We start from the raw sequence: 25,433 nt of genomic DNA on the forward strand, positions 1-25,433 counted from the left end.
TCAGAAACTTAATACTGGAAGAAACTTTAGAGTTCATCATGTTCATCTCTCACATTTTACAAATTGGGAAACTGAGGCCCAGGGTGGCTTTCCCACAGTCACATAAGTAGTGAGGAGCAGAGCTAGGTCCTTTGACCACAAATTCTGTACTCATTCTACCAGTCTTAATGGATAGAGTGCCAGATCTGAGGTGAGGAAGACTCATCTTCCTGAGTTCAGACACTTATTAGTAGCTGTGTGACCCTGGGCAAGTCATTCACTCTGGTTGCTTCAGTTTCCTGGTCTGTAAAATGAGCTGGAGAAGGAAAGGGCAAAGCACTGTGGGATCTTTGCCAAGAAACTCCCAAATGGGGTCATGGAGAGTGAGATAGAACCGAAGAACAATAACAACGACAAACCTTGTCTCTTGCGCATGGAGATGCCAGATTCCTGACCTAAGCAGCTTGCTTGGGTTTTGTTTGAGAGCTAATCATAAGAAAATAGAACAAATGACGTCTCTCAGAAGAATCATGGGAGCAGGATTGTTCTTAAAGGTCATCTAGTCCAACCGCCTTATTTTTCAGATGAGGAAAATGAGGCCCAGAGAGAAGTGACACAGATGGTGAGAGGCAGCATCAGATTTAAACTTAGCTCTTGTCCCTCCAAATCCAGGGCTCTTCGCCACTTCCCCTACTGTGCCAGGGCAGACACGAGGTGGGCACTTCCTTAGAATGAGGTTGGGGCAGCGGAAAAGGAAAAGGGCTTAGATGAAAGTCAGGTGGTCCCAGGAGGAGTAGAGGAGTGACCGACTGGACATAAACAGAGAGGGGGATGGGAGCATCATTCCTTGTGTTCCAGCCTGTGAAAATGATGGTGTCACTGACAAGAGTTTGGGGACCAAATAGGAGGATGAGTTGAGATTGGGACATGTGGTGGAAATGCCTGTTGGATCATTGGAGAACACAGAATTATAAACTTTCCCAGTTAAAGGGCCCCCAGTGGCCATCCATTTGTGCTTGAACCAGAACCCTCTCTGTCATAAACCCAGCGAGTTGTCATCTAGCCCATCTGTCTAGCATTAGAAAGTAACTGAATGAATGAGCGAGTGAATGTTTTATGAAAATGGGTGGGTGGGTGGGGGTAACACCTAGGGGAAAGTGAGAGCCTGGGCTCTCTTGATTTGGACCGTTGTGGGGATGATAGGTAGAGCCATGGGGATTATAATGACCCATACATTCCAGGAGTAGTGTTGATTGTGGATCTCGAAACAGGAAGGGGGAAGGGGTTTGAGGTAGCCAGGTGACTGGAGAGAAGTAGATGGATAAGGAAAGAGGGCGTGACCAGAACTGGGCCTGGGTGTGTAATGGGCAATGTGAGGCACTGACCCATTTGGATGACTGTGGGAGATGCAGGATGGGCTTTCCAGAGATGAAAGAGTTAAGTCCTCCAGGGCAGGGCTTCTGAAAGCTTTCCCAATTGCAGCCCTTTTTCCCAGGATATTTTTATGTGACCCGGGTATACAGGTATATAAAATAGGTATATAAAACCTTCTACTGTTGCCACATTTTTCTTGACCCCCACCTTCAGTTACATGACATGACCCATAGTTTAAGAAGCTTTGCTCCAGGGCATAGTTTCTGGGCCTCCCTGTAGCTGTAAGAAGATGGCCAGGGAGGGAAGGGCCCTGAATTGGGTGTCAAAGGATTTGGCTTCCAAATCTCAGCTCTGCCACTTAGTAGGGGAGGATGCTATTTGACCTCTCAGTTTTCTCATCTGTAAAATGGGACTAGATTAAAACTCTAGCATTGAATGGCTTCAAGGAAGGGTGAACTCAGAGAGCCAGCCCATTCTACTGTTGGATGACTGATTGTTAGGCAGTTCTTTCTTAATGTGGAGCTGAAAATGGCCTCTCTTCAGCTTCCTTCCAGGGTTTCAGTTCTGCCTTGTGGGGCCACAGAGCAGAAGTCTCATCCTTCTTAGAGTAACAGGCCTTTGGGTACTTACATTCCCAGGCAGTGACTTCCTGAAGTATGCTTGAGTGTATCCTGAGGTCTGTTGGGCCCTTGTTTTGCAGCAGACAGGACTGACAACTCTCTCTCTCTTGTCTCTCTCTGTGTCTCTTTCTCTTTCTGTGTCTCTGTCTGTGTCTCTGTTTCTCTCTCTGTGTCTGTGTCTGTCTGTCTCTCTCTGTGTTTGTCTCTCTCTCTTTCCCCTTCTCTGTCTGTCTCCCCCCTTCTCTCTCTCTCTGCCCCCGGCCCCCCATTCCTTGAGGGCAGAGGCCGCAGCATCACCTGCTTTACGTCCCTCTTATTCCTCTAGATCAGCCCCTGGCATGAAGTAGGTACTTGAAGAGTATTTTTGTGTAATGAATGATCTGACAGTTGAATAACTCGCAATGTATTTTAAGTGCTTTGTAAATGGCCTCTAGAGGCAGTGTAGTAAGGTGGAAAGAGAATGAACTCTGGAATCCAAGGACTTGGAATTGATTCCAGATTTTATAAATGCTTCAGGGCTCTGTGGGCTTGGGCGAGTGACATTACATCTCTCGGCCTCAGTTTCCTCGATCGTAAAAGTAGAGGATTGAAAGAGGAGTCGAGTTGCACAGGGGATGGAGGGCTGGCTTTGGAGTTAGGAAGACCCGAGCTTGAGGCTAGCCTCAGACACTAGTTGTGTGTCCCTGGGCAAGTCAAGTAACCTTCCTGTGCCTCAGTTTCCTCATCTGTAAAATGAGAGATTGGATCGTGGCCTCTAAGGTTCCTTCCAGCTGATTATTTAGGAGATGCTCCTTGACTGGACAAAGAAAGTGGTGCGAGCAGACTGCTCTGCTGTGCCTCCCGGGATCAGGTGGCCCTCCATCATCTCCCAGAGATTTTTTTTTAAATGATAATAGCTCAAACAGTAACTTCCCAAAACACTGGCTAGTAGTATCACGCTTCTCAAGGCTATTTGCTACTAAGCAGTGAAATAAATTTTGAAAACTAAAAATAAATAGAAAAAGTCTCTATTTGTGACGGTGCTGGTCTCTGAGCTTCCATCTGGCTCTTAGTCAAAGGAACCCCCGATCTCTTAAACGGGGCGCCACTTTGTCAAGTTCACAGTACGCCCAAGGCCCCTGGGATTTGTTAGAGGAAATTAATCTTCCTCTGTTGAGAATACACTGGCCATATGAGTTGGTTGTGCAGCTTTTAAGTAAAACTATCCCCACTTGTAACGCTAATAATAATAATAATAATAACCCAAATGCCAGCTACAGTTATCTCTTTCACATCACGGTGGGAGGCAGTGGTTGGAGGCACGTGCCCATGTGATCTGGGATATCTGAGTAAAATATTTTGGCCCTCTCTTCATACCAGAGAAGAGGTCTGGATTTTTTTTTTCTTACACTGACCTGCAATATATCAAAACCATGACGGGGAAAATTGCCATTTGGAAAGGACGGCTGTATTTCTTTAGCTCTTGTCAGTGATTTCCTTAAGCTACTTCCATGCACATTGACCCCATTGAAACAGCTGTGGCATAAAACTATTGGAGAATGTTAGACTTAGAAGTAACTCTAGGGCAGCTAGGTGGCGCAGTGGATAGAGCACAGGCCCTGGAGTCAGGAGGACCTGAGTTCAAATTTGACCTCAGACACTTACTAGCTGTGTGACCTTGGGCAAGTCACCTAACCCTCATTGCCCAACCAAAAAAGAAAAAATAAACAAAGAACTCTAGAGGGTACATAGTCCAACACACACTTGAATATTAATCTCCTGGTATAACATTTGACAAATCCTCATTTGATCTCTGCTTGAAGACCTCCAGCCAAGGGGAGCCCATTCTCTCAGACATTTATTAGCTGTGTGGCCATGAACAAGACACTTAGCCTCTATGGGCCTCAGTTTCCTTATCTGTAAACTGATGACCTCTTAAGTTTTTCCTTCTATCAATTCTCAATTTGCATCCCTGAAGCTGTCCTTTGCAGGCAGTTAGTCTAACCCTTCCTGGGATGTGACCTCAGAACTGAACACCATATTCCCCATGTAGTCAGACCAGGACAGGGCACGGTGGAACAATTTTAGATTTGGAAGGGACAGGAGAGGCTCCCCCACAGTATAGGACAAAGGACTGGGTTTCAGATGCCACCTTTGACACTCCTTGGGTTACCTTGGGCAGATTCCTTAACTTTCCTGGGTCTATTTATCTGTAAAACGAGGGGTGGGCTTCTGGGGTCCCTTCTGGTGTGAAAATCTGTGATTCCTCTAGTCCACGAGAGGTGTTGTGGAAAAAAAAAGAAAGTGAACATGTTGGGATTTGGCAACTGGTTGTGTATGACGAAGGGTGAGGAAGAGGCTGTGGGAGAATGGGGAAGTTTGTACAGTCATGGGGAGGTGGGAGATGGCAGAATTTTCTGGGAGGGGAGCAGATCATGAGTTCTCTTTTGGACATGTTGAGTTTGCAGTCCCTCTGGGGCAGTCGATTTGAAATGTCCCAGAGACAGGTTGTTGATGTGAGACTGGAATTCAGGAGAGAGGTTAGGGCTTGATAAACTGACTATGTGCTGAATCTGCAGGCACTGATGAGGTCCCCACATGGGATAAAGTAGAAAGAAAAGAGAAGAGGCCTCTTAGGGGCCTCCAGGCTCTCTAGGAGTGTGTTCAGCTGTTTACGCTTTGTCTCCTCCATTCAGATCTAAGCTTCTTGAGGGCAGGGGTTGTTTTGGGCCTTTCTTTGGCTCTGAGTAAGTGCTTAATGACTTAGTTGTGGGGAAATGACCACCAAGGCGGCACAGGCTGTTTTGGGGGCATGACAGGTAGCCCAATGTCCAGGAGCAAGGAGGGTCTCATAATACTAGCATACTGTGCCCTGGCCAGACCCACACCAGGAGTGTTGCTGGGTCAACCCCTATTTTAATTAGTTCAGCTCTTGCTGACAAGTCCAATCCAGGAACTTGTAACCAAGGGATCTGAGGGACTTTTGAAGGACGGGGAGATGAGTGCCTAGAAGAGGCAGTGGAATGCAGGGGTAAAGGCTAGGGCAGGGCAGTGATAGCTATTGGTAGATGTAGAAGAGGGATTTGACTTTTCTGTGGCGGGGGAAGTGGGGTGTGTGGACAACAATGGAATCCAGACTCCCAGGTTTGAGAGGGACCTTATTGATGATCTTGGATGAGTGACAAAGTACATGTCAAGACAGTCACAGATTTTCCAAACTGGACGACATCTCTTCAGCCATCTTGTCCAACCCAGACTCGAACAAGAATCTCTCCTACAACCACATGAACTTGAGATGCCATTATAAATTGTCCTAAGGTGAAAAGACGAATTATTGTTGGCTTATATGAATGGCTTATTAAATCTCCAGTGGGCAGGAGCAGTGACTGAAGAAAAGATTGCTTCCTCCCACCCTCCAAAGGGGTAGGAGTTAGAAAAGTCCTCAGAAGGATGCTCTGTTGCGCCTCCCTCTCCATCGGGGGATGGGAAGAGAATGTTCACTGGCCAACTCTGCCCTCCACAGCGACACCCATTCTTGGATCCCCTCGGTGTTACATGGGGCACCACAGCTTGGCAGTTGGAGTGCTGGCCTTGTAGTCAGAATGACCTAGGTTCAAATCTCGCCTCAGACATTTACCAGCTTTGTGACTTAAGTCGTCTGTAAATTGAGGGAGATTGGTCTGGATGGCCGCCTTCCAGCTATGAATCCATAATCCTACGATCATCAGCAGGAGGTTCATCTAATTTTCTCCTCTCTAAGGCCTCAGATGAAAGCGAATACTCTGATGTGCAGAATCTGAAGAGTAATCCTCAAGATGACTGAAAACTTCCAACAGAGCTATTGGTTTGGTTTTCAGGCAAATAGAGAGAATGAGTTGCCTTTGGAGATTGCGAGTTCCTTGTTGCTAAAAGCATTCTAGAAGTGGCAGCAGAGCTTTGTTGAGAATGTCCTAAAAGGATTCTCATACCAGGGAGTCTTGGACTAGATCAGTGGATCCCAGTGGTTTTTGTTCTGAGAATTCCTTCTGATAACAACAAAAAATATATTGCATACCCCCAGTGTAATTTTATATTATACTCTTGTTTGTTTGGTTTTTGTTTTTGTTTTTGTTTTTTGCGGGGTAATGGGGGTTAAGTGACTTGCCCAGGGTCACACAGCTAAGTAAGTGTCAAGTGTCTGAGGCCAGATTTGAACCTGAATCCAGGGCTGGTGCTTTATCCACTGCACCACCTCACTTCCCCCTATTATACTATTATATAATATACGATTATACTATTATACTATTATATAATATACGATTATACTATTATACTCTTAATATTGTTTTTAGCTTTATTTGTCAAGTACTTACAATAACCACAATGATCACTTTTGTCCCCAAAGCGCCAAATGAAAATAGGCATCATTTAATTATAAAACAAAATTTTATTCCACCTATAGTTATTAAAACCTTATCTATAAAACCATGAAATTTTGGTTATCAAATAATTCATATAGAATTATGGTGTGCACCTTCTCAAGGAATTAAAAGAAATAACCTAGCAAGATCTCACTTGCTTAACTATTGTCTACAAAAATTCATATTAAATTACCTTATTTTGTAAATTTAAAAAATATAAATAATATTTTCAATGAAATAAGTTGCAACTTGGAAAATGTGTAACGTAACACAATCATATGTAAATCTGATTTTGATATTGGACTTTTTTACTTGAACAAGAGTTTGTAGTATTTGGGTCTGCGCCAGACAAACATGGTCTTGCATCTGGTTCTGCATCAAGATTATTTCTGTGTTTTGATTTAAAATGAGAATTGAAAATGAATTCTCACACAAATATGTGGTGGGAAATGGTAGGATAATTTGCCAGGCTTTTTTGCTGAGAGTTGAAAATTCATTTTGAAAAATTTTAGCCACTAAGCCATTCAACAAAAATGAGTGGCCCATCATAATATGAAATATTTATTTTACCACTAATAACAAGCACCATATTCAATGGTAAGTGTTTTTAAAGTTCGGTTGAATATATTGCTTCATTTTGAACCATGTAGATAAAGTAACTTGTCATGAAAGAATCTCTTTGGACATAACTACCTTCTGTTCTCACACTGGGGTATCAGCTGTACTCTCGTAGAAACTTTCCTGACCAGCATTGCCAACCAGTGCATTTGAAAATGTGGCAGAGAGAAGAATAGTAGTGTAGGTGGAAGATAAGATTAAATCAGAAAACAGCCTTGGTATTGCATTTAGAGGCTATTAAAAGTCTGTTTCTGAAGGGTGTTCCATGATGGTTTCCAGATGGTTGTAATGGGCAAGCCCAGTGGTCACAGTTTTTGACAAACCTGACAACTGAGAAGGCAAATGTTCCTGACATCCCTGACAAAATTATGTAACTGACGAGGTATATGATTACAGGATGACGGAGGGGTGTGAGGGAACTCCTCTGGTGCAGTCTACAGAACAAATGCTTAGGTATTTGACTGTCCTTTGGGAATCAGTTTAATGTCAGACAGTGGAAACAATTAGATTTCCAGTTGAGAAACTGCAAGAATGTGGTGCTTCGAATCAGTTTCAGTTTTTAATGGCTGTAGAAACAAACCTACAGTGCTTCAAACACGTACGTGCTTGTCACAGAGGACAAAATAGATAACATAATTGGGCAGTTATTTACTGCTTAAGGCGCCCCATTAAATTTTTAGCTTGCACTCCTTGGACCATCACTGGGAATCCCCAAGGCATGTGAGAATCACTAAATGGGAATCACTGGACTAGGTGGCCTCCAGAATGTCCCTGTCAGCTCTCAGAATCTGTTTCTGAACCTTATGGGGACTGAGAGGGTCTGTGTGTGAGGAAACTGTTTGCACAAGCAGCTAGCTTGCACACCAGATAGTGTTCTGGCAGTAGGATTAGGAAGACCTGTTGCTGTCACAACAACAAACAAGCGATTGCATGACTCCAGAGCTTGTCCTCCACAGAGGCGTGGGACAGAGCAGCACAAATGTTTTTGAGACCTCTGTAAAGCAGATACTTGTGCATTATATTTGGCGTCATGAAGTGCCAGGATCTTAGAAATAGACAGGACCCCAGAACCCGTGTAGTACAATCTGTTCACCAATGGAAATTCCAGCAGCAGTGTCCATAGCAAGTGGTCATCTAGCTTCTTCTGAAAAACCTACAGTGGCAGGGAACCTGCCCCCCCAAACCAACATTCCTTGGAGGTTCCCATTATTTACTCAGCTGAGTAGCTTATTTCCAAAAGAATGTGCGCTTCTCCATGACTGCTGAATTTTTTTCATCACTTTCCCTCATGCCGGACTCATTGTTAACCATACACAGTGGCTACTTAATAGATGCTTGTCGGATGAATCCTCTTCTATGGCAACAGCTCTGATTGTTAGCACGTTTTTCCTTTTCTGAAGCTGAAATATGCCTCTCTATGGCCTTTTCCCATTGCTCTTTCTACCTTCCACTACCCCAGATTTTTGCATTGAAGAACTCAATTTGGCAAGCATTTATTAAGTGCCTACTGTGTTCTAGGTACTGTTCATACCCAAAGGATGCAAAGAAAAAAAAATGAAAATTCTTGCCCTCAAGGAGCATACATTCAATTAGAGAAGACCCATCTAACTTCATTTATTGACAAGTTCCCATTCTGGATCCTAGAGACCTTATAAACGGGACTTTTATGATTTGTTGTAGCTGTTATTCAGTCATTCTTGGCAAAGGCACTGAAGTGGTTTTCCCTTTCTTCTCCAGCTCATTTTACGGAGGAGAAAACTGAGGCAAACAGGGTTAAGTGACTTGCCCAAGGTCACACAGCTAGTAAGTGTCTGAGGTTGGATTTGAATTCAGGTGTTCTTGACTCCAGGCCTGATACGCTCGCAGGTGCCCCCGCCTCTTTGATTACTTTGCTAATGTCTTAACTGCATGGACTATGTCTTGACTTCTGAAAAAGTATGCCTGGGAACTAGCATTATTCTAGAACCCGAGAAATTTTCTCTTGGAAGGGACTTGGGAGATCATCTGGGCTAGCCCTAGAATTTCATGAGAGGAGGAAGCTGAAGGATAAAGACCCGACAGTGCCCACGTGCCTGCACCTCCAGCTCTTTGTATTTTGTTGTGCCCATTCAGAGGGCACAGTCAGGATCATAGCTTTAGAGCTGGGAGGGACCATGGAAGCAATCTAGTCCAACCTCTTCATTTACAGATGAGGCAGTGGAGACTCAGAGAGGTTAGGCAAGTTGCCCAAAGCCACACAGGTCGTGAGTGACAGCTGGCATTCCGGCTCTGGACCTCTGGCTCTGCATCCTGGAGAGTTTCCTCCGAATGACCTCTTCCCTGAAGTCAACATGTCACGTTTTTAAAAGCATCCGTCATCTTGGACAGGACCTTTTCTCTAGTAGAATTTGAAACAAGGGCAAGATCAGCAATGCCTGCTTGTGGCTGATCCAGGAATTCAAAGACCTGGACTCTCCCAGAGGCCCTAGGGAAGAAGATTGAGATGGTCCAGGCTATTCTGGGCAGAGGCTATTCTCACAGTGGGACCGGGGACGCTGGGGAGGTTGCCCGGCAACTTGGCCTTCCTCTGTGGATTTTGTTCCAAGTTGCCCAGAAGTGATGGGCCATCCAACATGCAAACGGCGTGCTCAGCAGAGATGTGGCAAAGAAAAGCTGTCTTTCGTAAAATATTTCGTACTCTCCGGAGTCCAGACAGCATTTTGACTGCTTAAAGAGTTTGTGGAACCCCACCCCCACCGCAGTGCTACTAGCTAATGGAGGCTGAAGGTTTATTCTCCAGGGAAATGCTTTTATTCTCTCTGGAGGGGTAATCATTTTTAATGGGGCTCAGGGCCAGGAAACCTCATTTTCTCCACTTGATGACTGTGAGCTTGGACGGCAGCATCTGTAAGTTAAAGGGCCCTTCTCTTCTTCCTCCTCTCTTGAAATTCATTCTCTTGCTCAGGCTAAAGGGGGTCCCCTGGAGGGATGAAGGCATTGCCTCGTGGTGGGCATTTTGACTTGTATCCACCAGCCACATTCTGATGGGCGCCCTAGGGTCTATGAGGTCCTTAGTGCATCGTGGGTGCTTAATAATCGGTCTCTGTGAGTTTCTAGAATATGAACTTGAGGACAGAGAATGTTTCAGTTTGTCTTTGTGTCTTCATCATCGAGCACCGAGTAGGCAGTCAATACTCAGTTAATCAGAAAGCATTTATTAGGCGCCGGCTGTGTTCTGCGTGCTGTGTGCTATGCATTGAGGCCACAAAGACACAAATGAAATATATTACCTGCCCTCAGGGAGCTGCTGTTCTAGAAGGGATTGAACTGGAGACGATGGCCTTTGTGGGCAGATATCTGGAAGATCATAGGACTGGGCTTCAGTGACCACTCTATGATGACACCCATATATGCCTTGTCTAAAACCTAGCTTCTTAAACTGTGGGGTTGCTGCCTCTTGTGGGGGTCATGAGAAATTCGGTAATGCTAAAAGGGTATGTAAACCTGTTTTATAGACCTATATACCCAGGGTTGCATGACAGTCTCTTGGGCGAAAAGGGGCTGCAAGTGGAAAATGTTTAAAAAGCCCTGGTCTATAAGACTGACTTGCCGTGCCTCCTTTGAATGCTATGGCACACCTTAACTGTCTCCTGGCTAGTTTTCCAGTTAGTCGAATATACCATCAGATGATCACAACTACCTTATTCCTGCCTTTATTATCCCCATTTTATAGATAGGGAAACTGAGGCTCTTTTGGTCTTTGGCCCTTCAGTTCTAAGCTATTGGTGTCACAGCTTATAAAGTTCTTTGTCTCCTCTGCTTCTTTTGAAGCAGCAGCAAAAATAGCCCAAATTCCAAGTTTGGTGCTATTTAATGAATCCGTTAGTAAGCATTTTGCGAATGCCTCCTACATGCCAGGCATTGTTTTAGGCACTGGGGGATACAAATGAAGCAATCTTTACCCAAGGAACTTACGTTCCAGTAGGGAAGATATTATGTCCATGTACAAGTAGATTTAAAATATGTACAAAGTTTATGGGGTTTGGGGGTGGAGGCACCGGTGATGGGGTATGGGGAGTTAGGAGAACCCTCAGGTAGGAAGCACTGTTTGAATGGAGACTTGAAGGAAGCTTGGACGTGAAGCAGCCATGTATTCCAGGCAAAGACTCGAGATGGACAGTAGAACATTGTGTGTATGTATACAGTACCATGGTTGGCTCATCGAGGTGTCTCTACTAGCTCTCTGTGTTGGGATTCTGTGTTGGATTCTGCCCCACTGCCTTGGAAGGACAAGTTGGAGGGGGACACTGATGTCTCTTCTCACTACTGCTGAGCCCTTTACCATCCTCCCATCATTGATATGGTGATTAATTGTAGTCTGTTCCCAAAGATTCTTCCTATCTAGGACAAAAAGGAGTCAAAGACCTTGGCATATCAGAAGTGGAAAGGCACTAAGAAGTATGCACCCTTGACAGGTAACTCACCAGCCTCTCTCTCCCTTGTAGGTGGTGCAGACACTCTGGAGCCATGTGAGGACGGCCAAGATGAAGGTGATTGGATGGGTGATCAGTAGTAAGTCATGTGATGTCCTTCCTCAAGCTGAATTCCTGCTAGTTCACTCTGTCCAAAGCACATCTGCATGCGGAAGGGAAGGGAATTAGTAAGTAGCTCAGTAGTCTGTTAAATCCAAGTTTACTCAACCTGGAGGAACCTGTGGGATATTGCATCCTTGCATAGTGCTTTCTTGGTATGGTGCGCCATGTGGAACGAGAACTTCCCTCTTTGGTAGAAATAGTCCATGGAGGGGCAGCTAGGTGGTGCAGTGGATAAAGCACCGGCCCTGGATTCAGGAGGACCTGAGTTCAAATGTGACATCAGACACTTGACACTTTACTAGCTGTGTGACCTTGGGCAAGTCACTTAACCCTCATTGCCCTGCCAAAAAAAAAAAAGAAAAAAGAAAGAAAGAAAGAGTCAGTGGAAGTATTTCATGGAAGAAGTCTTTGTTGGACTGGGTTGGCCTCTTGAAAGGTTCATCCGTCTTCTCTACCTTTAGGTACTCGAGGCCACAGTGGAAATCCCCAATTCTCAGTTGTCGTAGGTGTCTTTGAGTTGACTAGAGGAGACCTCACATTGTCTCCATGCTGGCAAGCACCATGGTTTCTACCCTCCTCTTGGTCTTGCTCCTCTTCCTCATGAGGGCTTTAAGCTTTCAAAGTCCTTTACCTATATTGTCGTATTTTCTCCTCACAACAACCTGATGAGATCAGGTGCCCTTATCCCCATTTTGTAGATGAGGAGACTGAGGCTCAGGGTGGTTACATGACTTGCTCAGGGGTGCCTAATTGATAACTGCCTGAGGCAGGATTTAAACACAGGACTTGCTGACTCCAGGTCCAGCTCTGTATCTCCTGTGCCACCCAGCTGCCTAGGTAGATGGTTGACAGAGTGACAGTGCAGATTTGGTGGAGATGTTATCACAGCAGAGCTAAGGGGGGGTCCTTCAAGCTGCTTGGCTGATGGTGAGAACAACACCCACCTCAGGGCCTGCCAGGCATGGTCTCGATTTCATCAGTCTTAAGTTGGTTCTCAGTCAGTTTCTCAGCCTCACCCAATTCAATCAATTCCAAATCACTCTTCAGGTGGGCTCCCGGGTGTCTGCCAGATCCCATTATTCTATCACACAGGTCAAGGTAATCACAGGTTTGGGGCCCTTTTTCTCTCCCAATTAAACATTTTCAAATGGATGGTGCTCTGTTGTCATCCTCCGATGGAAGGAGAACCAAAGGCTTCCACCATGTTGGGTGCAGGGACTTGGGATGAGTAGGTGGGTGTGGCGGTGATGGCAGAGCAGCCCCACACCCATCCGTGAGGCCACAGAATCAGATTTTAAAACTGATTAAGAAATGGAATGAATTTGTGTCCAAGCTCCTTCCCGGTTCCTAGACTCACCCAATTAAAACAGAACAGAACGGGGCAGCAAGATGGCACAGTGGATGGAGCACCGGCCCTGGATTCAGGAGTACCTGAGTTCAAATCCGGCCTCAGACACTTAACACTTACTAGCTGTGTGACCCTGGGCAAGTCACTTAACCCCTATTGCCTCACCAAAGGGAAAAGAAAAAAAAAAAGCTCACAGTCTAGTTGGGATGACCACACAGGAGCACGCACAGGCACACACACACACTCACACTCTCTATATAAGTTAGAATACCAGTCCCTAAGTGGACAGCAAAAGCAGTCAGGCAAACACTGTGTGCCAAGCACTGTGTTAAGGGCTGGGCATAGAAAGACAGTGGCTGCCCTTAGGAGAGCTTACCTTCTAGTTAGGGGAGACAGCATGGACATGTGCAGGTATATTCTCAACAGAAGGGAGCCTGTGAGCTCAGCTTCAAGGGAAACTTGAGGGACTAAGAGCTGGAGCAGGTGCATTCTATCGAATTAAAATGAAAACAGAACAAAATTTTAAGTCTTTTCCTCCTCCAGACCTCAAAACCTCTTTCTGGTTCTCCCTGAATCAGAGCTGGTGGTAGATCGCCACTGAACTTCTTTGGGTGATCTCGCCTGAGCGAGGGTTGCCTGTGAATTAAGAGTCGATAGACAGCTCCCTGCACAAATGGAGCAGGGACAGTGAAAAGAAGGCCTGAACTCAGACCTTCTTCCAACACACAGCCTACCTGGGTGACCTTGCCCAGGCTGCTTTCTCTCTGGGCCTCGGTCTCCCCGGGAGAGAAGGTCCATTGCAAAGTCTGAAGTCATGTCCGATGTTAAGGGGTAAAATTCTAGCTAAACTGTCTAAAATATCTAATGAGTGGTCGCCAATCAATTACAAGCTTTAGCAAGAGTTAGACTTTTAAGCATTTATTAAGGAGAATAAGAATTTGGTAAAGAGAGAGAGAAAGGCCTAGATTCCTATCTATTAAAGGGAGAGCACATTTCTAGCTCCCTTCTCCGCCAGCGTCCTCAGGAAAGAGCCCTAGAGTCAGCGCCAGTCTCTTCCTTCCTCCTCCCACTAGCCCGCGTCACTTCCTGACTCCTGGTCTTGCCCTCAAAGACCTTCGCTTCATGGGCAGAACTCCTCTACAGTAAGTATCCAGCAGGTGGCGTCATTCCAATCGTTACAGTCCCCCCTGTTGTTCCTCAAGAAACAAAACGTTTCCTTGACGGAACAGTAAAAACAATATGATAGCTATTGCTAACTAATAATATGTGAACAACAATATAGAAAAGGAAGAGAGGAAAGTTTTGTCCAGAGGGGCGATTTTTTTTGTCCTCATGAACCGACGCTTTGACATTGGTCTTGCAAAGGGAGGGCCTCTGCAGAGAATACACGTTACAGATGGTGTATATTATAACAGAAAGAGAAAAAACACAACAAAAACAACAAATCAAAACTGTTCATTTAAAGTCTCTGAAAGTCTTTTCTCAGATGTCCTCTAGGTGTAGTCGTGGAATGGAAGTCTTTTCAGGGGTTGAGGTATGGATGCTGGTAATCAGCCAGGAAAACTTCCTACAAAATTGAGCTTAACACAACTTTAAAATAGCTTTGTCAATAATCAAATCAAACAATGAAAGTTCTCAAAAACATGTCTAAGGGAATACAGAATCTTAGTTGTTAACACGTGAAACATACAATAAAACAAAAATTGAAACATTCTTTAAAATTATAATCTTACTATAGTCCCTCCTCATGGAGGGTAATTGAGAAGACAATTGCTGTGATATTAATTATTAAAAATAATTTTTATCTTTGTTTCATCACTTTTTGCATCATCTGCCTAATTATCCTCATGCCATTATGAGAAATTTTAAAAAATCTAATATAATTGGTAACAGGTGTCAAGGCCAAATTCAACACTATATTTATCATGACACTTGAGATAATTATGGGGGTTTCCATAAAAGAACAGAGAAATGATGGGATATGAGCATTTCCACACTTGAGCAATATGTACTGCCCATGCAGTATGCCAGGCTTAAAATAGGTGGATGGAATATATGTCCATGCCACCGAACATATTGGAGGAAACTGAGTCAGACTTAATCAGATGCATGGGATTGAGATGTCCATGGCATCAAGCATATAGGAGGGAGCATAGAAGTCAGGTGTAGAATGAGATGGGTGGGATGAATACTTCCAGCCATCTGTATAATATTGTGGGGAAAAAGAGAATAAAATATTAAACCAAGAGAATCCAACCTCAACATTTGTCAAAAGCCGTTCTCTCGGCCATACCTTGACTTCATGCATGTCTCCCCTCATGTGACAGTTTAGTGTTTGCTCTTGCATGTATTCCTCTTGTGATTGGATGGCATCTTGGCCAACTGGCATCTGATAACTCAGAATAAAGGCAATTAGTGTCTTAAATGATAAATTCCCATAATCCAAGTCTCATATGGATTTAAAAATTGAGGATAATAAATGATTGCAAAAAATGTGAATACATCTTGACTCAGAACACAATATATAATTATGCAACAATTTCAAATAATACCCCCTTTTTTTTTACTTAGTATACAATCACTTTTGTGAAAAATCAGAACATATTTAAATACAAGTTAAAGCACAACAGAATCTCAAAGAAAACTTTTTTTTGAAAAAAAAACTTTTACAAATGTTCCCCTCTTTTTTTTTTTTTTGAATATGCTTATCAAAAATAATACTTCTAGAATCAATTTACACTTGCCATGGCAACCAATTTGCCAAGGAAATGCTTTAAAGAGTTTGATCAAATAATCAGTTGAGAAAAAATAACAAAAACAAACAACTCAGAATATGGGAACACAATACTCCTAGAATTAACATTGTATTATGAAATCAAAACCATGTTTCAAAATTAGATAGATGAATGAATAGAAGAAAATACACGTGGAATAATAAAAGACAATGAAATTCAAACTAGGGAAATCTAAATGAATATGAACTTAATATTAATAAGAGTATTATAAAATATAAACTTGATCACATGACTATAAAAAGCTTTTACAAATATTCTCGTTTTAAAAACTAAGTATAAAACACAATCTCAAAATCATGAAAATCTCTAAGAAAATAAACCCATACCATTAATTTCAAAATGTATATGTGATAGCATAGAAATCCTATGTAACCTCTGAACTGATACTATTACTCTGAGTGAATTCAGAACACTTTTGATTCCGATATCTAAAATCCCCAATACTCATATCAATACCTTGCTGCTTACTTCTACATTTCTGTAAAATATATACCCTTCCATGGCAAAAGAAGCAGAGTCTAGGACTATGGTGATGATTGTCATTCTTATTCAGCTTAAGTTTTTCTTCTTTAACCCCTCTATATTGTCTGTCAGTCTTTTCACCATACAAATGCTTTATAAGATGACTAATTAAAGACAAAAGGAGGTTAGCAAAATTATGAACAAAACGAGCATATCTGAAATTTAAAGGGTTTTCTAAGGTTGTCTCAGAAGCACAGCCAGGCTGGGGAAGAGCTGAGCCTGAAGCTGCAAATGTAGTTAGAGAAAGTTGAGCATGCGCATCAGATCTCTGGACTTCCCAGGCAGGGGAAACTATGGGCTTGGCCATAGGAGGAGTAGAGGGTGGGGTCTGGAGAGGAGGGGAGGGACCAGAGCAATTTGAATCAGACTTGATTTTGAACTCAGGCCTGGATTCCTCTTCCCCCACTTTGCCTCTAGGTGCTAGGGGATTAAAAGCTTCTAGAGGGTGGGTCATTGCCTCCAGGCATGCAAGATTAAAGCAACAATTACTGTTAGAACTGGGAAAAGCAGCAGGAATCTCTTCAGGTTTCTCTGAAAAAGCATGGTTGGGAGAGGGAGAGATATTTCCTTGTGTGAGTAAGTTGCTGGCTCTTCTAACAAAAATAAAAAGAAAAATAGAAAATCCACAAAAACAAAGCATTAACATGATCTTATCTCCCATTTGTCTGGTTAAACAGACTAAAATCAAAAATAGGGTAATTAGGGAGTTTAAAAGGTCCATTCGAAAAAATTTAAAGGGAAAACACAGCCAGTACCCAGTACTTAGCAGTTAAAGGGAGAGGGAGGGGAAATTTCTTACCCAACCAGAAGATCAGAAGAAGACTGAGGGTTAGCTTTCCTCTTCGTGGTCAGCCATCTGTTAAGGGCTAAAATTCTAGCTAGTCTGTCTAAAATATCTAATGAGTGGTCGCCAATAAATTATAAGCTTTAGCAAGAGTTAGACTTTTAAGCATTTATTAAGGAGAATAAGAATTTGGTAAAGAGAGAGAGAAAGGCCTAGATTCCTATCTATTAAAGGGAGAGCACATTTCTAGCTCCCTTCTCCGCCAGCGTCCTCAGGAAAGAGCCCCAGAGTCAGCGCCAGTCTCTTCCTTCCTCCTCCCACCAGCCCGCGTCACTTCCTCCCGCCAAAGAAAAGACTCCTGGTCTTGCCCTCAAAGACCTTCGCTTCATGGGCAGAACTCTTCTACAGTAAGTCTCCAGCAGGTGGCGTCATTCCAATCGTTACACCGAGGAAAGATCTCTGGTGTGCTCTGTGATCTTGGGTTAGCCCCAGGCCTTCCACAGCATTTCCAGGCACTGTGGAATTGTTGGTATAAGCAATAATGAGGAGAATGTTAAGTTCCTTGGGAGGAGAAACTGTCTTACTTCTATATCTATCTTAATACCTAACACAGGGCAGCTGGGTGGCACAATGAATATAGAGTGCTGGGCCTAGAGTCAGGAAGATTAGTTCAAATCTGGCCTCAGACACTTACTAGCTGTGTGACCCTGACCAAGTCATTTCACCCTGTTTGCCTTAGTTTCCTTATCTGTCCAATGAGCTGGAGAGGGAAATGGCAAACCACACCAGTATCTTTGCCAAGAAAACCCCAAATGGGGTCATAAAGAGTTGGACACCACAGCAATGACTGAATGACAAAAAATGGTTATTGTTATTATTCACCCAGACATTCCATAAATATATTCTGCTTGGTTAATTATTACTTCAGTCCCCCCCCCAATTATTATCTTCTTATTCCTTATGATCCTATGTTGCTAAGTTCTTTCCTCTCACTGGCCCTTAGTTTCCTCATTGGTAAAAATGAGAGTTAGGCCAGATGACCTCTGAAGTCTGTCCCAGCATTCAGTGCTGTCTTCCTGTTGTCTTTTCCACTTCCTGGCTCAATTATTGAGGACTCGGTTTGTAACAGGCCAGCAAGGGCCTTATCTCAGTGTCCAGAGACATCGGAGAGTCATTCAGAGGCTCTAAGCTCCTGTGTCTCTCCTTATTTTGGAGCACTAATTAAGCCGGTTCCCATCTGAATGGACCCCTGGGTTTGGGATGAGATGCTCCATACCTGGATCCCTCTCCGTGTGCCTAGTGACTGATGGCCTCCAGTTTAGCAAAGTGGGGCTTGGATGCTTCTTCCCCTCGGGACAGTTTAGCTCGTTCCGTTCTCTGCTCTTAAATGGCTCTTGACACTCCTTTTGCTCTTCCCACCCAGCCTGGCCTGCTCTGCTGTGGGAGCCCTGCTGTCTACAGCCAACTTTCAATGAACTCCCCAAGGCTCTTCAGCCGCCTGATCCTATGAGCAGGGACCACATTAGTGCAGATAATGAAGGATTGGCTCAACAACACTCAAACGTTCTGACCCAGAACTGCAGAGAAGCTGGCTGAAAGGCGTCTTTGCCGATTGGGGATCTGGTCCAGTTCTCTGTTGCCTCTCTTGGAGTCTGAGGTGGCCCCAGCCGGAACACAGCCACCCAGATACAGGGTCCAGGAGGTCTGGCTTAAGAGCAGCTCCCTTGAGAAATGCCCAAGACTTGCAATTGACCATGGGCATAGCCATTGGTGTGACACAGAGTCTCCTACAAGATGAAGCCATGGAGCTGTCATGTCCAGATCATGGGAGATAATAATCCCACTGTGTTAGTTACACCGGCTGGAGTTTTATCCTGATTTGGAGGGTGGGGTGGGGGGCAAAACAAGCAGACTTAAGACAGTCAGTAACAAACACTTCTTAAGTTACCATTAGGTTCCGGGCAGTGTTCTGGGCCCTAGGATAAAAGACAACAGTGAGACAGACAGTCTGTGCTCTCAAGAAGCTTACATTCAATTGGGGAAGATAATGTGAACAAACAAATCTCAGAAATAAGGTCTTTGGAGAGGAGAAGGTGCTAGCAGCTGAGCGTCAGGAGAGGCCTCAGCTGGCTGCTGTCCCCAGGGAGGACACCAGGAAAGGGCTGAAGGGTTCAAGTTCTGGTCTGCTCCTTCTTAGCGGGGTCACCTGGGGCAAGTCCTGAAGCCTCCCCAGGCTGTAATCCCCTCATCTCTAAAATGAGGGGGTTGATTCTTGAGGTGCAGAGATGAGGCAGGCTCCCCACTGCTGACCAAGAACAGATGGGTTCAGCTTGCAGGATGAGGCATATATTTTTTGATTATGGCCAATGTGGGAAATTCGTCTGGCTTGACTACAAACATTTGTTCTGAGGGCTTTTGTTTCTTTCTTTTTCAATGGGGAGAGGTGAGAGGAAGATAAATATTTTTGTTAGTTCAAAAAAAACAAACCAAACCCCAAAACAAAAACATACAATGAGGAGGTTGGATTCAGTGACCTCCCAGGTCTCTTCTGTCCTAAAAAGTGCTGTGTAGCCCTGGAGTCAGTAGTACCTGAGTTCAAATCCGACCTCAGACACTTAACACTTACTAGCTGTGTGACCCTGGGCAAGTCACTTAACCCCAGTTGCCTCACTAAAAAAAAAAAAAAAAAAAAAAAAAAGTGCTGTGTAGATGCTTGGGTGGATGTTCATCATAGGGAACTTAACGTCCCTAGGTTCAGATACCTGACATGTTTGAGTTCTCACATTGTTCCTGACTTTACCCTGAACTTTTCAAAGGCTCTGGCAGAGATCTGACCAAGGCTGAAAAGCAACCCAGTGTAGACTTGGTGGTGTGTATGTGAAGACCGTACTGGCAGAAAGTGGCAGAGGCTAGATTTGAACCCAGGTCCTCCGACTCCACAGCTAAGCCCTTTCCCCTCTGCTGCCTCAAGGTTACAGTCAGCAGCCCCAAAGGGGTAGTGGAAGGATCTTTGAGTCTGGAGGTTAGAGAGCCCTATATTCAACTCTTCCGCCCCTTACCTGCCTGTGACCATGGGAAAGTCACTTCTCTGCTGTGGGCCTCAGTTTCTTCCACTGTGAAACGAGGGGCTTGGATCTCCACCATTCCTCCCAGCTCTTCTGGGTCTCCTTTGTCAGCTGAGTGGTTGCTGTGGACGTCACCAGGTCAGTCAGTCTAGTGTTTGCTCACTGCCTTCTCACTGTTGGGTGAGCCCTGCTTCTCTGGCTATGAAAGGCTGTCACCTTGGCTGTTAGTGCTTGCCTTCCACAGTGAGACAATATTTGAAACACAAAAGTCTTTTTGAGGATTAATGACCTGATGCCATCTTTGTTTTCAGAGTCCCAGGTTTGCTTTCCTGCTTGTTCTGTGTTTTGGACTTTTAAGAATGGTCCAATGTTTCTTCTTGACCTACCTTATTACATTCTTCATTTGATACCCTTGGTGATTGGACTGGATGGGACAGTTGGCTCTCTGAATGTTAGATGACATCTTTCCATAGAGGGCATCTCTCCCCATTTCTCATTTTATCTCCTTCCTAGAGTATGAAAACAGGATAAAGTGCCTCTCAATGTCCTTGTCTTAATGAGCTTGTTAGAAGGGTAATTTTGTTCCTTGTGAGCATCCGCTTTAGTGCTGACATTAAAATGTCCTTGCTACTCATGGTTCTTTTCCCATAGAATGATTTTTCTACATCAGTTCATATGTCACAAGGAAAGCATGTGACCTTGAACAACTTGTTTCCTTGGGCCTCAATTCCTTCCATCTGTAAGATGAGGGCCCTTGGGGCAGTGAGCTCTCAATATGGAGCCTGTAAAATGTTAACTATAAGATTCCCCTGTGGGAGACCTAACACTGGGGATGATGGGACCCTAGGACCATCCATCTGGATCTGGAAGAATCTTTTTTTTTTTTTTTAGTAAGGCAATTGGGGTTAAATGACTTGCCCAGGGTCACACAGCTAGTAAGTGTTAACTGTCTGAGGTTGGATTTGAATTCAGGTCCTCCTGACTCCAGGGCCGGTGCTCTATCTACTGCACCACCTAGCTGCCCCTGGATCTGGAAGAATCTTACAAGTCATCTAGTCCAATTCTCTTGCCTTACAAATATAGAACTGAGGTTGGTGAGGTGAAGTGATTTGTCCAAGGTCACACAAGTAGCAAGGGTGAGAAGCAGGCTTTGAATCAGAGTCCTCAAGCAGTAACCTCTCCACCACTTCTTTCTGCACCATCACTGTTGCAAAATAACAGATGATGAATTTAGAGTTCCTTTATCTGAAGAAATCCCATCAAGAGAAAAATCACATTACCTCTGATTCATTTTCTTTTTTGTTAGGGGCAGCTAGGTGGCACAGTGGATAGAACACCAGCCCTGGATTCAGGAGGACCTGAGGTCAAATCTGGCCTCAGACACTTAACAATTACTAGCTGTGTGACCCTGGGCAAGTCACTTAACCCCAATTGCCTCACAGACACAAAAAAAAACCAACAAAAAAAACCATTTTCTTTTTTGTTTTGTTTTGTTTTGGGGCAGGGCAATGAGGGTTAAGTGACATGTCCAGGATCACACAGCTAGTAAGTGTCAAGTGTCTGAGACTGAATTTGAACTCTGGTCCTCCTGAATCCAGGGCTGGTGCTTTATCTACTTAGCCACCTAGCTGCCCGATTCATTTTCATTTATTGCTCAATAACCGTTAGCTGGGGAGGACAGGGGGTCTTCTCTAGGCCTGAGGCAGGACAGTACCTGTTTCCTGAGGGACCAAGTGCTTATCATGTGAAAGTCCTTAATAGCCTATAAAAGCATTTCATGGACCTAGAGATTCAGAAGACTTAGAAGCTTGGGCCAATGTCATGATTTTTCCATGGTAGCATCCCTTTGGGATTGCTTGCTAGGACAGTCTTCCCTTCTCCCCTTTTCAATCCCTCCAAACATTCTATCCTGATTCCATCTGCAAACTATATATGGGATTGTGAGCTTTGATGCTTGCTGAAATTCTAAAATGTATTTTTTTTTTTTAGTGAGGCAATTGGGGTTAAGTGACTTGTCCAAGGTCACACAACTAGTAAGTGTTAAGTGTCTGAGGCTGGATTTGAACTCAGGTACTCCTGATTCCAGGGCCAGTGCTCTATCCACTGTGCCACCTAGCTGCTCCTAAAATGTATTATTAAAGGGATGGTTAGTGGACATATAGAAAGGGAAGCAGTGACCACAGAGAGCTTCAACAAGAGCAGGTCATGCATGTCAGGTTAAAGCCATTTGCTTTGTTACCAGCACCTCTAGCCTAGGATATTAGGCAATGCGGGTAGGGAGGGGCTTTTGTTATTGAGGTTTTTAGCTAAACTTATGCTAATCTTGTGGAAAGATGCAGATATGACCCCTGGCCTGATCAGGGTACAATTAAGCAGATGGAGCACCCAAATTGATTTGACCACAGATTGTTTCCTAAACCTGGAGGTGAATGGTGTCAGCCTGGACTGAATTTAAAATCAGAAAATTGGCTTCATTAAGAGCAAATGATGCATACCTGGCAATGAGCAGGCTCAGAAGAGTCAGCACAGTTTTTAGGGAGATTTTAGAGGGTTCTGTGCTCATTCTCCTCTGACTATGGTGAAATAGAATAAACAAAAGGGGTGTTTTGGGAGAGATGGCTCAGCCACTCACTGGGTACCTGTGTGACTTTTGGCTACTCGCTTAATTTACTTTTCTGATCCTCATCTGCCCCACTGGACAAGATGCCTGTGAGTTCTTCAGTGGTTCTAATTGTGTGTGTGTGTGTGTGTGTGTGTGTGTGTGTGTGTGTGTGTGTGTGTGTGTTTTGTTTTGTTTTTTGCTCGGGGCAATGAGGGTTGTGACTTGCCCAGGGTCACACAGCTATTACGTGTCAAGTGTCTGAGGCCGGATTTGAACTCAGGACCTCCTGAATCCAGGGCCAGTGCTTTATCCACTACACCACCGGAGCTGCCCTCGGTTCTAATTGTTTTTAAAGAACCTTTCTTCCGCCTCCTTCTCTTCCTCTTCAGCTTCTCCTTTCACTTCCTCTTCTGTTCTCCTGCTGCTGCACTCTCCAGCGTGATACTCCAGCTACTGATGTGTGCCTTGGATGTGTGAATGGTCACCCTACCCAGGCCAGACCACAGTCTGTTGCTTGACCATCTCTGTGTTCTCAGTCAAATATCTCAAATGAAGAACCTTAAGAGCTGCCTTTCAAAAGCTCAGTGAGTTTCTTTTGAGGAACCGAGATGACAATTTCAAGAAGTCTGTTTGGGAATTCTATCTCAGTCCTAGGAGGTGGTGTGTCATGACCTTTCTCCTTCATAGGATGAAGGGATTCCACATATCCTGTGGAATTAACAAATGGAGTTCCTACTCCTTACTTGGCAAAAAGCTTGAGCCTCCACAATAGCTACTTAGCTCTTGATGGGTCAGAATCTGGTAGCATCTCTCCTTTTGGACAGACCGGTGACATTTAACCCTGGTGGCTGCATTCTCTGAAGTGCAGAGAATGTTCAATGGGGGTTGGAGAAGTACTGGTTTTCTAGGATGGTTGTGAGCATCTCCGAGCTCAAGTAGTGAAAAGAACAATAGAAATGGGAGCTTGTCTTAGTACTTTACTTCTCAACCTATTGTTCCAGGGAGTTGAGATGGAGATGGCTGTTACCTTGCCATTCCTTTACCCTTTATCCTCTGGGGATTGCTGCTTGGGCAAATACCATAATTGCTTTTTGTCTTAAAGTAAAAATATTGAGATGTAAGCTCCTCTTTGGTAGAGTCCCTCCAAGCCTTTATGGGAGGGAGCTTCTATAGCTGGCTGGGGAGATGAAGGTGCCTCATCCGGTTTCCCCTGGGTTTTGATTTCTTCTACTAGGTCTCTATACTTTGAAAGCTTTTTGTGGCATGAAGCTTGGAGACTGAGGTTAACATGATGACTCTGAGTTACCAGTGCTACATCAGGGGGATGGTGGGCAACTGTCTTTGATAACGGCCACACTCTGGGGGGATTTATTGGTTGAGTTCTCTAGGACACTTGAAGATCTGTTTTTGTGGCATGAGAATTTGTTTTCTGTCAGATCATGAAAGAAAGAGAGTTTCTGATATTCTGACTACCAAGTCACGTGTTGCTAAATGTTCAGTTGGTGTTACATCTTTGCGGTCAGCAACAAGTGCTATTTCTGCTTTCTCCTTGCATAATCTGAATTGGCCACTCCATGAGATGCTATTAGGAAGACCTATTTGTGAGCTGCTGTGGTAATCATCCCATCCCTAGCCCCCAATTCCACAGAAAGCCACAGGACTCAGCTCTTTGGTGCTTCATTATCACCATTTTGTTGCTTGAATTCATGAAGATGACCCTCCTAAGAGGGTCTTTGTAGTTCACTCTAGGATCTTAGCTATTATAGCAGTTCTATCTGGAGGTAAACCACTTTGGGTTACAGTGAACAAATCCAGTGGCCTTTTCCTGTTGTCCCTCTTGATTATTACTTGGTGTTGGTTGCTGTTATTGTTATGATCAACAAACAATTATTTTCTACTTTGCGTAATTCCCCCCTAGATATGAAAAGATATGAGCAACAGGCCCTGACCCAGAGGGGTTTCCATTCTAGTTGGGAAGATGATCTATGCATAAAAAATACATACTTGCAGGGTAACATAAGATCAAGAGCTAGAGTGGTATGCTCTGGTCTGTGGGGTCACGACTGAATGACCGAACAACAACAACTGAGTTAGAAGGGTCCTTCGAGGTCATCTGAGTTCAGCTTCTTTCATGTAAGGGTCAAGAAGCAACTTGCCCAAGGTTGTGCATTGGGAGAAGTTCGGTGCTCTGGTGCCACAGCCGGGGTCCCTGAACAGCACAGATAGCACGGCCTGGAGGAGTTGAGAGAGTGGTCATTGTGGGCTGGAAGACTGGCAGATAGGGCAGGACTTTCCCAAGTGGAGGAGAAGGGAGTAGGCTCAGTCCAGGCTGCAGACCTGGTGGTTGGTTGTTGTCCTTAGATTTCCAAGAGGACCAAAATGACATCACTGTGTTGGAATCGAGGCACACAGTACATCCTGTTATATTCCAGATAGGTAGTGTGGTGCCTGTTAGAGTAAATGCTTAAAAATGTGTGTTGAATGGGATGGCAGATGTGGGAGGAGAGGTAGTGTATTTGAGGAATTAGGACAAGATCATCCTAGCTATAGGGCTATATTGAGAAACAAGAGAGAGAGGAGGGCTATTTGGGAAACAAGGCTGGAGATGTCGGTTGTATCCAGCATATAGAGAAAGCCCCGAATGCCAGGTTAAAGGCACTTTATCATCAAGAATGTTTTTGCAGGGCAATGAGAGTTAAATGACTTGCCCAGGGTCACACAGCTAGTGTCAAGTGTCTGAGGTTGGATTTGAACTCAGGTCCTCCTGAATCCA

General features: G+C 44.3%; 1 protein-coding gene across 4 annotated transcripts in view; it reads left to right on the forward strand.

Annotated features, from left to right (window-relative positions):
- The window catches only part of LOC122740550 (phosphatidylcholine:ceramide cholinephosphotransferase 1), a 276,156-nt gene that overhangs the window by 156,617 nt on the left and 94,106 nt on the right, over positions 1–25,433 (forward strand). Inside the window, exon 4 of one of the 4 annotated variants that reach the window (XM_043982878.1) lies at positions 11,455–11,609. The exons of 1 other annotated variant lie outside the window; for it this stretch is intronic. The gene's annotated coding sequence lies outside the window, so the exon portion shown is untranslated. The remainder of the gene's footprint in view (positions 1–11,454; positions 11,610–25,433) is intronic. 2 more of the 4 variants (XM_043982877.1, XM_043982879.1) reach the window with 2 other exon arrangements.

The sequence above is a fragment of the Dromiciops gliroides genome, chromosome 2 (genome assembly GCF_019393635.1).
Source record: "Dromiciops gliroides isolate mDroGli1 chromosome 2, mDroGli1.pri, whole genome shotgun sequence".
Lineage (NCBI taxonomy): Eukaryota > Metazoa > Chordata > Mammalia > Microbiotheria > Microbiotheriidae > Dromiciops > Dromiciops gliroides.